This window comes from Oxyura jamaicensis, chromosome 5, assembly GCF_011077185.1.
Source record: "Oxyura jamaicensis isolate SHBP4307 breed ruddy duck chromosome 5, BPBGC_Ojam_1.0, whole genome shotgun sequence".
Lineage (NCBI taxonomy): Eukaryota > Metazoa > Chordata > Aves > Anseriformes > Anatidae > Oxyura > Oxyura jamaicensis.
The window spans coordinates 8608005-8617648 of record NC_048897.1 but is presented as its reverse complement, the minus strand read 5'-3'; the positions used below and the strand labels follow the sequence as shown (position 1 = coordinate 8617648).

The following is a 9644-nucleotide window of genomic DNA, read 5'->3' as shown; positions in this document are numbered from 1 at the left end:
TGGGCGATATTGGTGGTAGGAGGATGGTTGGACCAGATGATCTTGGAGGTCTTATCCAGCCTTAAGGATTCTACGATTTATTTATTGTTATCTCCATCTCTGTGTCCCTAAGCACCAGGTCCAACCTTTCCTTGAACACCCCCAGGGACGGTGACTCCACCACTTCTCTGGGAAGCCCCTTCTAATGCCTGACTGCTCTTTCTGAGAAGAAATGTCTCTTCATTTCCAACGTGAACCTCCCCTGGCACAACTTGAGGCCATTACCTCTAATCCTATTGCTAGTTATCTGCAATAAGAGGCCAAACCCCAGCTCCCCACACCTTCCTTTCAGGTAGTTGGAGAGAGCAATAAAGTCCGAGCCTCCTCTTCTCCAGACTAAACCCCAGTTCCCTGAGCCACTTATCATAGGACTTATGTTCCAGGCTCTTCACCAGCTTCCTAGCCCTAAACAAACAAAGCTGTGCCCCATTTACGACTGTCCATGAACTGGTTAAAGCACTATCTCTGCTCAGGTAGAAGCAAAGGAATATCAGGCTGCCCTACCCCAATCCACTCACAGCAGGGTCAGAGTACGACTTCAAGCAATCATAAATCCAGCCTCTAACCAGTGAGCACTTGCTGTTGCCACAAGACCATTCCTTCCCCAGGTCTGTGTATGCAGTTTCCCCAATTATTTTTAAGGAAAAAAGTTTCTGTTTTGTACAGTCACAGTAAGCCTTTCATGTATTATTAGAACAACATCTAAATATTTCATTTAAAAACCTCAGTACTCAGCAAATGACCAAAAGAACTTACCAGCTATCTTGAGAGAATCAGAAATACTTGTCAGTTAACAGAGTGGAAGGTGCCCTAGTTGCTTCCTGCTTCTTCTCCCTCTTTGACCCAAGGAAAATCTCCAGCCCAGTGCAGCATCAGCAGACAGAGACCTCAATAAGATTGTGTGTGGGACCTCAGTAAGGACCTCAACGGGGCTATGTGCGGGGATTTCTGATCTAGAAAGAGAAAGCCTGCTCTGGCTTATCATACCTGCTTTCAACTTGGTACTGTTGCCCTGGCAAAGGGATGATTCTTCATTAAGTTCTCTAAGACGTTCATGTCCTATTAGTAAATTTGCCAGCTACCAAAATTTCTGAGGCATGCAAGTCTGACTGAGAAAAGGGAAAATTTCAGCAAGAAAACAGAACAAAACTCAAATGCAGGTGTTTTGTTGTTCTTTATTAGAAATAAAAATAAAAACTCTTCACCATCCCGCCGCCTTTAGGCTTCCTGGTTCTCATGCTGGAAACAGTAATGAGACTTCCTCAAAATCGCTAGAATACTGTAAAGAGAAAAATGGTGGTAGCTTACAGATAGAGTGGCTATTAAAATGCTATATACCCATGAAAGCTACTCTTTGCCGTTTTACTAACGGATGATGGTGCCTTCCACGTTATATAAACTTCAGCTAAGATTTTCAAACATTTTAAATACATTAGTAAGCTGTTTTATGAGATAGGTAAACATTGCTCAGAGTACTCCTCCTATATACCTTGCTATTATTTGCTTTTCCTGTTCTTTCTGCCCTCTGAATTTACTGTCTCTCAGGCTTTGTCCTTCTACCTTCCCCCCCTACTTTTTCCTTCTCCAGTTCCAGCCTCCCTCACAGCTTCATGTGTTGTCTGGAAGGAAACAGACAGCTATATTAGGATTGACATTAACAGAAAAGAAGGATCAGAATACCACATTGAGGAATTGTGATGTTCACAAGTGTGCTGTATCAATACAGTAGTAAGCTGTTCCCCATCAAGCACTTCTTGTGCCTGTTCTGTGCTTGCTCTTGCAAAAGCTACCAGTGTAAAGTCATGCACAGACACCTACATTAGCCTGAGAATCAAGATCCTTAAGCCTGTGAAGGTGCAAGCTGAGTCACAGTATTGCAAAATGCATCTCTATTCATACTCCACATTTAGCACTGGAATATCCTGAATTGTATAGCTTACTGAATGGAAGGAATTAAAAATTCCCCCCTCCACCATCAGAGATTATTTGTTTAGATGTTTTTTTCTGTCCTCATCTCTACATTCCTGTTAATTTTGGGGTGTTAAAATATTTCAAAAATTATCTGCCATGCAACACATTCAAATTACAAAAAAAAAGAATAACCGATGTTGTCTAAATTAGCTCAAACTGTAAATGTGCTTATGATTTTTTCAATTAAAGCTGGTACATTTAGGAAGCTGTTGTGAATGCTGTGGGTATCTGCTGTCTTCCATGGTTGCCAACATGTGAGTGAATAACAGAAAGCTGATTCCAACAAGCAGAGAAGACTTCTTCCACCAGAAAATGTAGAAGGAGTCCACAAAAAATAATTTCTGACCACAGCTATCAAAGGCTGCTCACAGTATACACTACTACTACTTGCTTTCCAAGCGTTATTGTGAAAGGACAAATGTGGTGAATGCTAGCCTACAAGTTCGGCTAGATGCTGCAGAATGAATGTGAAATCAAATTCCAGTTAACATGTTAATACAGATTTTTCCTTCCATATGCACAACCGCCACATAAATAGATAACAAAGCAGCTTTACTTTGTAAATACTCAGAGCTTTAATTTAGTTTGATATCACAAAATCTTTTATGACTTCAATACAGAAATCATGATGGGGAAGATTAGGAAGAAACAGTCGTGTATTAGCTCTAGGATAGCACGATTTAGTAGGCATTTCAGTACCTTGCTATGCAATGGATCCCCAGACTGCCAAAATAAAACTGGAGAATTTGCCACTTTGGCATGCAAGAAGTTAGCATTTGTAAAAACTGAAGTTAGATAGAGATTTTCTGCATTCATGAACCTCAAAGTCCTTGATTTTATGGTATTGTATGACAATACAACTGTTGGTAGCAGTAATTGCGGTAGTACAATGGCCGTTTTCAAATAGATATCTCAATTTTTGTTACCTGTGGCCTTCACCTCTACAATCTTTTCATATAAAAGCCTTCCAGAAATAGGAAAGATGAATGCTTTCCTTCTATTGTATCTATAGCTGGCTTTACAAAAGAAGCCATGTTTGATCTTACTGAAATCTAGAGCAAAGCTCCTAGCAGGAGGCAAGATTTGGTTCTTAGAGGACAGGCAAACTGCCACTTAAAACTAAATATTATCTTTACTGTACTTGTGTTTTTTGGAACATACAGTAGCAAGCACTTTTTTTCCTTTTAAATTAGCCTGTATTATCTGACAGCATACAGGGATGAACTAAGCTCAAACAAAGACTTTGCTGAGCTGCTTGTGGACAACAAGCTGAGCCAGAACCGAACAGCTGTATATTCTTTCTGCACCTTGCTGCACTGTGCTATTAATGCTGCACTGTTAACACGTCTCATGTATATATAACTCGGTGAGTAAATTTGCTCAAAGAACTCAAGTGTTTGCATGACTAACAACTTTCAGTTGTTCACAATGTTTAAGAGACTGAAAGACTTCAGAAGTCCTAAAACAATCATTCTCCCTCCCAGACAACCTTTTACAAGTGACTATGCCTGTGATGAGTGTCATTTTGATTAGATAATCAGTAAAGAGATAGGTAGGTGTTCAGCAGCTTTCAAATAGCATTTTGCATTCACTTCACTGGGCAAATGACAGAAAAATATGTATAAAAATGCTATTTAATCAGATCAAATTGTATGAAAATTGCAATTTAAATAGTAAAATGCTTTTTGGTTATGCCAAAACATTATGCTTTAAAGTTTTCACCTATTGCTTTTGATGCTGCTTTATAGAACAGTACCAGCAATAAGCTTTTGCACATAAAGTGTCTTATCTAAGTAAAAAAAATTAGAGGGCAGATGGTTTCTGGTAATAATCTGAATGCTATTTCTTTATTTTCTCTCTACTAGATACTTTTTGCAGTCCTGCTGTCCAAGAACGTTTGAGTTTTTATGGAGCCACAGAAATAAAACCATAAAGGCCTGCCAACAGAAGGATCATTTAAATTCTTCCTCCCTTTACACCACCTAAAATAAAACCATCAGCTGTCTGTTAAATTTACATAAAATGGATCGCAATATATCCTCATGGTGTTTTTTCTAAGAAATCCTCCTTTACAAATTATTTGTAAATATGGCCAGAGGAAGTACAGAGGCGCTGAGGTATGAGGCAGTGACTGATACGCTCCAGTTTACAAGTTCATGGAGGAGGAGGAAACCAATGAGTACTGGCCAAGGATTCTGCATTGCCATGGACTGAACTAACAGCTATGAGGTAACGTACCGATTGCCTGTACATATGATTCAGAGCCAGATTTCTTTCCAGGGAAGACTTCTAAACTTAGAACAAAGAAAAAAAAGAAAAAACAGAATGCCGTATCTTCAAGAAGCATAGTTTGAAGATGCTTATGGATGCAGTTGAAATACTTTTTTTTCCTTGAAGTGTTCTGTATGGAACTACCTTTAGATCTAATGTAAATAGGAACATTAAAAACAACACTGATTTTGACTAAGCTGTTGTCAATAAGGCAGTTAAAACACAGGATACACCGAGTGGCTTTCAACAAGTGAGGTAAAAACATAAATACAGCGCTCAAGATAAAACATGTGCTGACTACTGTCTTGTGCATTGAGCTTTCCCAGTGGTTCATGAAGCAAAGCACATGAGACAGAATCAGAGTGCTGTCTGACTTTTAACTAATAAAAACCATCTTTCAGGAGAACTGACTTTTTTTTTTTAATGTTGGGGAAGTCCCAAACTGATCAGTGTTTTCAGCTAGAAAACAAGAGAACACAGTGGACAAGGCAACTTTTTTTCTGTGCTCTCCTTCGATAACAAGGAGGGAAAATGCTGCCCAAAGAGACCCAGATCATCTCAGCACCACCAGGTGCCTACAGGACACTAAGTGAAATAGATGCTGGAATGCACTTTTCTTCCTCTTCATTTACAGATTCTCAAGACTAAGTTATGTTACAGACACGATCCTTTCGAGACTTGTCTTTTGGGGGATGGAAGATGGGGTGGGAACAAAGAAAGAACTGTTAACATAGGGATGCAACAGTTACCTGGGAACACTAAAGTTCACTCCAGAACAACCTTACTTCTTTGTAGATGACCATACCGGTTCTTTAAAAGTAGAAGGATTTGAAGAGCATGTGCATAGCCTACATTTCCCATAGTTGTGGCTGAGGACATAGGACTTTATCACATCACAACACTGAACCACTTCATCTAGTTCACTAGCTACAAAAAGCATGAAACAAGTCTAGGAGCAATCAATTTAACATAGCAAAATTCCACTGAAGATACACAACAAATGGTATTAAATAATGAGACACACGTGTCACCATTGTTAGAGAAACTTTGTTAACCCAAAAAAGGTACTGTATAATATAACAGAGCCCAAATTTCTGTCACATCAGTCTAACTTTGGGGGATATTAGTTACATACATCACACACACTTTTACATGCAAGACTTGTTTATTATTCTACCCAACTCCTGCTAGAAGCACTGACTTTCACGACTGAACAACTAAAGAAGAGAGCTATGCTACACAACAGCAACTCTCAAAACCAATAAGCCAGAAACATTTACTGATGGAGTGTATGATGCAACCTGGAAGATGTAATTTTATCCAGGAACTGTAGAACGTTGACGTACCACTGGCAATTTCTATTAAACCATTCAATTCAGCTGCAATATTTTGAATGTTAACTTCATGAAAATGAACTAGGATTCATCTGTGCTCACAGTTGATTTTGCTGAATTGTCATGAGTTGTCTCCTCTTTAGGTGTATTCCACATATTTATTTGCCTGCTTTTTTTTTCTTTCAGGGTAGGTAATGACATACATGCTATATAATCAAAAGTTGACACTTAGTTGTTTTTGCTGGAGGAAAAGGGCCAAGGAGAAAGAACACTGTCTCTTCACTGGCAGGAGTTGAGATTTTTGTTGTTACAGTTTTACCACTTATTTTAAGGTAGTGCAAACCTTCCAGCTACAACTGTGAACAATTTACTCAAGTTTGCCATCTGTTCGTCTTCCTACCTTTTTTTTTTCTGATGTGATTTTACACACTAAAACCTACAGGATCTCAAAGCTACTATTTACCTAGAAATGCTTAGAAAACTACTTCATAGGCAACTGTAAGTACACCTCAGCAAATCACAAGAGGAGGTATCACTCCAGTAACATGATTTTATAATGACAACAATGGGATATTAAAAATATCAGAAGCAAGTAACATTTTAACATCTGATAGCTATCCTCAGTGCTGAAGCATCCGCGTCCTTTCTTTTTCTTTCTCCACCTGACTACATCACGGTTGTAAACCACTTCTTTTTGGCTGCCACTGGTGCCTCCCACACCAGGACTCAGGACTGCCTGGTACACTCGTGGACTGCATCAAAGATTTGCTTATGTGACTTACAGGGGGGGAAAGGGCTCATTAAGGGCTCACGTGACCTGCAGTTTTTTATATGACAAAACGATTCTCAGTATTAACTACCACACTCTGGCTACAAATACCAAATAGAACATATTTTCCATATGGGAGCTAGTGACAAGAGTGTCCTCAGAGGAAATAATATGCACACTTCGAAATAGTTTGTGAGCTTACAATAGCCTTTTGCTTGATATTTCTAGTGTAAGTGAAATTCTGGATGAGATATCTTGTTTTTGCTTCAGAAGCAATCCGTTTTGTAACACTGCTCACTGAAGATATTGAACAGTTGAATGCACTTCCCACTACTATTGCATTTTTTCTGTCTGCAGAGAAGTTTCTGTCAATAAAGCAGTTAATTTTACACACAGTGAAGTAATAGATTCTAACTCAAATTAACAGATTACTTAACATGTGCTTCGCTCACCTGCTTAAGGGTCTGAATCTAAGCACATTGAAATTGATAGCAAGCTTCCTTTTTCAACAAAGAGAGATAAAAGACAGATACGTGGTTGTAGACACTGCTGGATTTGGGCAAGCATTACTGCAACATGAAGCACATCAGACCAAGAAAAGTCCTAACCATATCATACAAATAAGTTATCCTCTAAGTCAGGTATTTACACACTGTGCAAAAAAATATTTCATTGTCCCGTTCGACTCCTTCTGTCCTACTTCCTGGCATTTTACGTTTGCCTGTAGGTCAAAGAAGGACATACTCAAACTTAATAAACCTATATATTATAGAAGTTTGTTCACATAACCATGCTGTAAATATCCTGGACTTAAAGTTGCTAAAACATTACCTTCCAAAGGAAGATACTTAACAGAAAAATTGGGTAATTCACATATGAAGCTTAAGAACACTCATAAAAGAATGATCTGGTTTTGATTCTTTCAGTATTTGAGTATTTTCAGTATTCAGAGAATTGAGGCTTTTTTCATATTAGGGAAGTTTGCATTAATAATGCTACCGTGTGGAGTACGATCAAATTCAGCAATAATAAATTCTAGTCCACATCAATGTCAAAATTATATCCTAAAGTTCTGTACTCTAATCACAGTAGCATGAATTCATGTCACGTAGTCAGTCTCTTTGAATTTACAGCTAGCTGATGGCTGATAATGTAAAATGGAAGTTTCAGAGTGCTAGTGTAAGGAAAATGCTCAGACAGTTGTCCTGAATGCAGTTATCTTGCTGCACTGTAACAGAACCACAACCTTCTTGCTAGCTACCACAACTCTCTTAAATGTTTCCCCAAGCACCCCAACTCCTAACAAACAGGTGCACCAAACATATATATGAGCTACAACTGTAACTTAACTTAAAGTTTTGCACAAATTGTACTTTTTATTTAATCTAGGTTTACTAAACTGGATCAGGGTTCTATCTAGTTCAGTATCCTGCTTGACAAAAAATGCCTCAGAAATTAACTCATGTATTACTCAACCATGAATTAATCAACAACTCTTCTAAGATTCTTTTGAACCAATATAAAGATTTGTTTACAATCTTTGTCAAAATATTTAACTTGAATAAGGTAACTAACTCTTGCAACTTGTTACCACAAAGTAAATTTACATATGTAATTTGGAAAAAAAAAATCCTTTTTCCTTTCATGCACACTTTTAGTCTTTTTTTTCCACCTGTATTCATTGAAGCAGAAAAGTACAATATTCCATCTTTATTTTCAATTGCACATCACTTTTAACCTTCAGTGCAATATTTCAGTTAACCCAACACAGGTTTGGGTTAAAGGCAGCATGTGATGTGAATTTACACTGATAATTCACAACAGAAAATATTTCGTGGCTGCCACCATGAGGCAACACCATGTATTGCTACTGTATGAATAAAGCTGGAACTGAGTAATCAAAATTCCTTATATTGTACACACAACAGTTTCAGCAAGTCACTGAATTGTACAGAGTTACGGATTTTAAAAAGGTGCTTACAGGTTTAAAGCTTTAAAAGCATTACGTATGCTACAGTCCAACACTGAAATGCGTCAGTATTCTTGCAGGCTGCATTATAATAAATTGAACTCTAACTTTCCATGAAGAGTTATAAATTAATAGCATTTCTGAAACCAGGCCTCCACCTTTCAGCATAAGGAAGGTTATCTTTCTGCAATGCCATCTAGTGATAAGATTTTTAAATGTGGGAAGGGATCCTCCCTCTAGATTTATTGGAGGTCCCCCACTCCCTGCTATCTGGGGATCAGATACTTACAGTCTACAGGAGCAATCTGCTGGAAGTTTGTGATTTTTTCCCCCGCTTAGATCTACGGCGATCTGGAGCTTGCTCAGTCTGTTGCACCCTGTTCATAGGCTTTTGTTATGTTTCTTCCTGCAATAGTCCAACCAAAGTAAATACATAAAAAGTACCATGCTTGTAACTTCTTTACTGCTCCAAGTACCTATCAGAAGCTTTTGTTGTATTTTTCCATTAGTTTTAAAATGGGTTTAATCAATATAATTTCTACAAATATTGTAAATCTTGTATTTTAAGTTTCCGACATTTTACAGACGTATACTGTCAACATTTGGTAGATAGTATTAACAGCATTATATGAAATAGCAGAGCAAAGTTAAACTAACACATGTCCACAAACTCTCTGAAGTAAAATACATATTGACATACTTTTTGGCATTCTGGAGGAAACAAATTCAAAAATGCCTATAACACAAAACGTGGCAGGTTTCACCCTATCTGACAATGAACAAGTCAATAGTCTTTTAAAATGATCCACTTTTAAAGGCTTACATCAGTTAGATACTGCTTAGAGCACTTACATATTATGGTAGCATGAAGCCTAGAGAATACATCTTTAATGCTTCTGCAAGTATCATTTATTTGTACGAAATGCAAACCTGAATGGAATTAGTACTCTTTCATAGTCAGATGCAAATCCCTGTTGAATGTACAGTTCATATTGACTCAGTCTGTATGCCACACAGATGGAACATAAATGAAGATCTGGATGGACAGCATGAAAGCCTGAAGAACCAGAATCTGTCATCCTTACAACAAATAGGATAAGAGTTTAATGCAGTGATGGCCTCTTGATTGAAAAACCTTGCAACTAATTGCTTCCTACCATGAGTTTAACAATCTGGACAACACAGAATTCTCACTTGTAGCAGCTGGATTACCTACAGGGTAAAACATTCTCAGCAGGGGCAGCAAATTCTGCATCAAATACACAAATACAAATCTTTCCATGCTTCACTA

At 37.9% G+C, this 9644-nt stretch overlaps 1 long non-coding RNA gene across 1 annotated transcript; it reads right to left on the bottom strand.

Moving 5' to 3' along the window:
- Positions 1 to 1194: 1194 nt before the first annotated feature.
- LOC118167823 lies at positions 1195 to 4304 on the bottom strand. Its single transcript, XR_004751261.1, has 2 exons — positions 4249 to 4304; positions 1195 to 1318 (listed from the first exon to the last, which is right to left on the bottom strand). It is a non-coding gene; the product is annotated as an uncharacterized LOC118167823 (long non-coding RNA).
- Positions 4305 to 9644: the final 5340 nt, after the last annotated feature.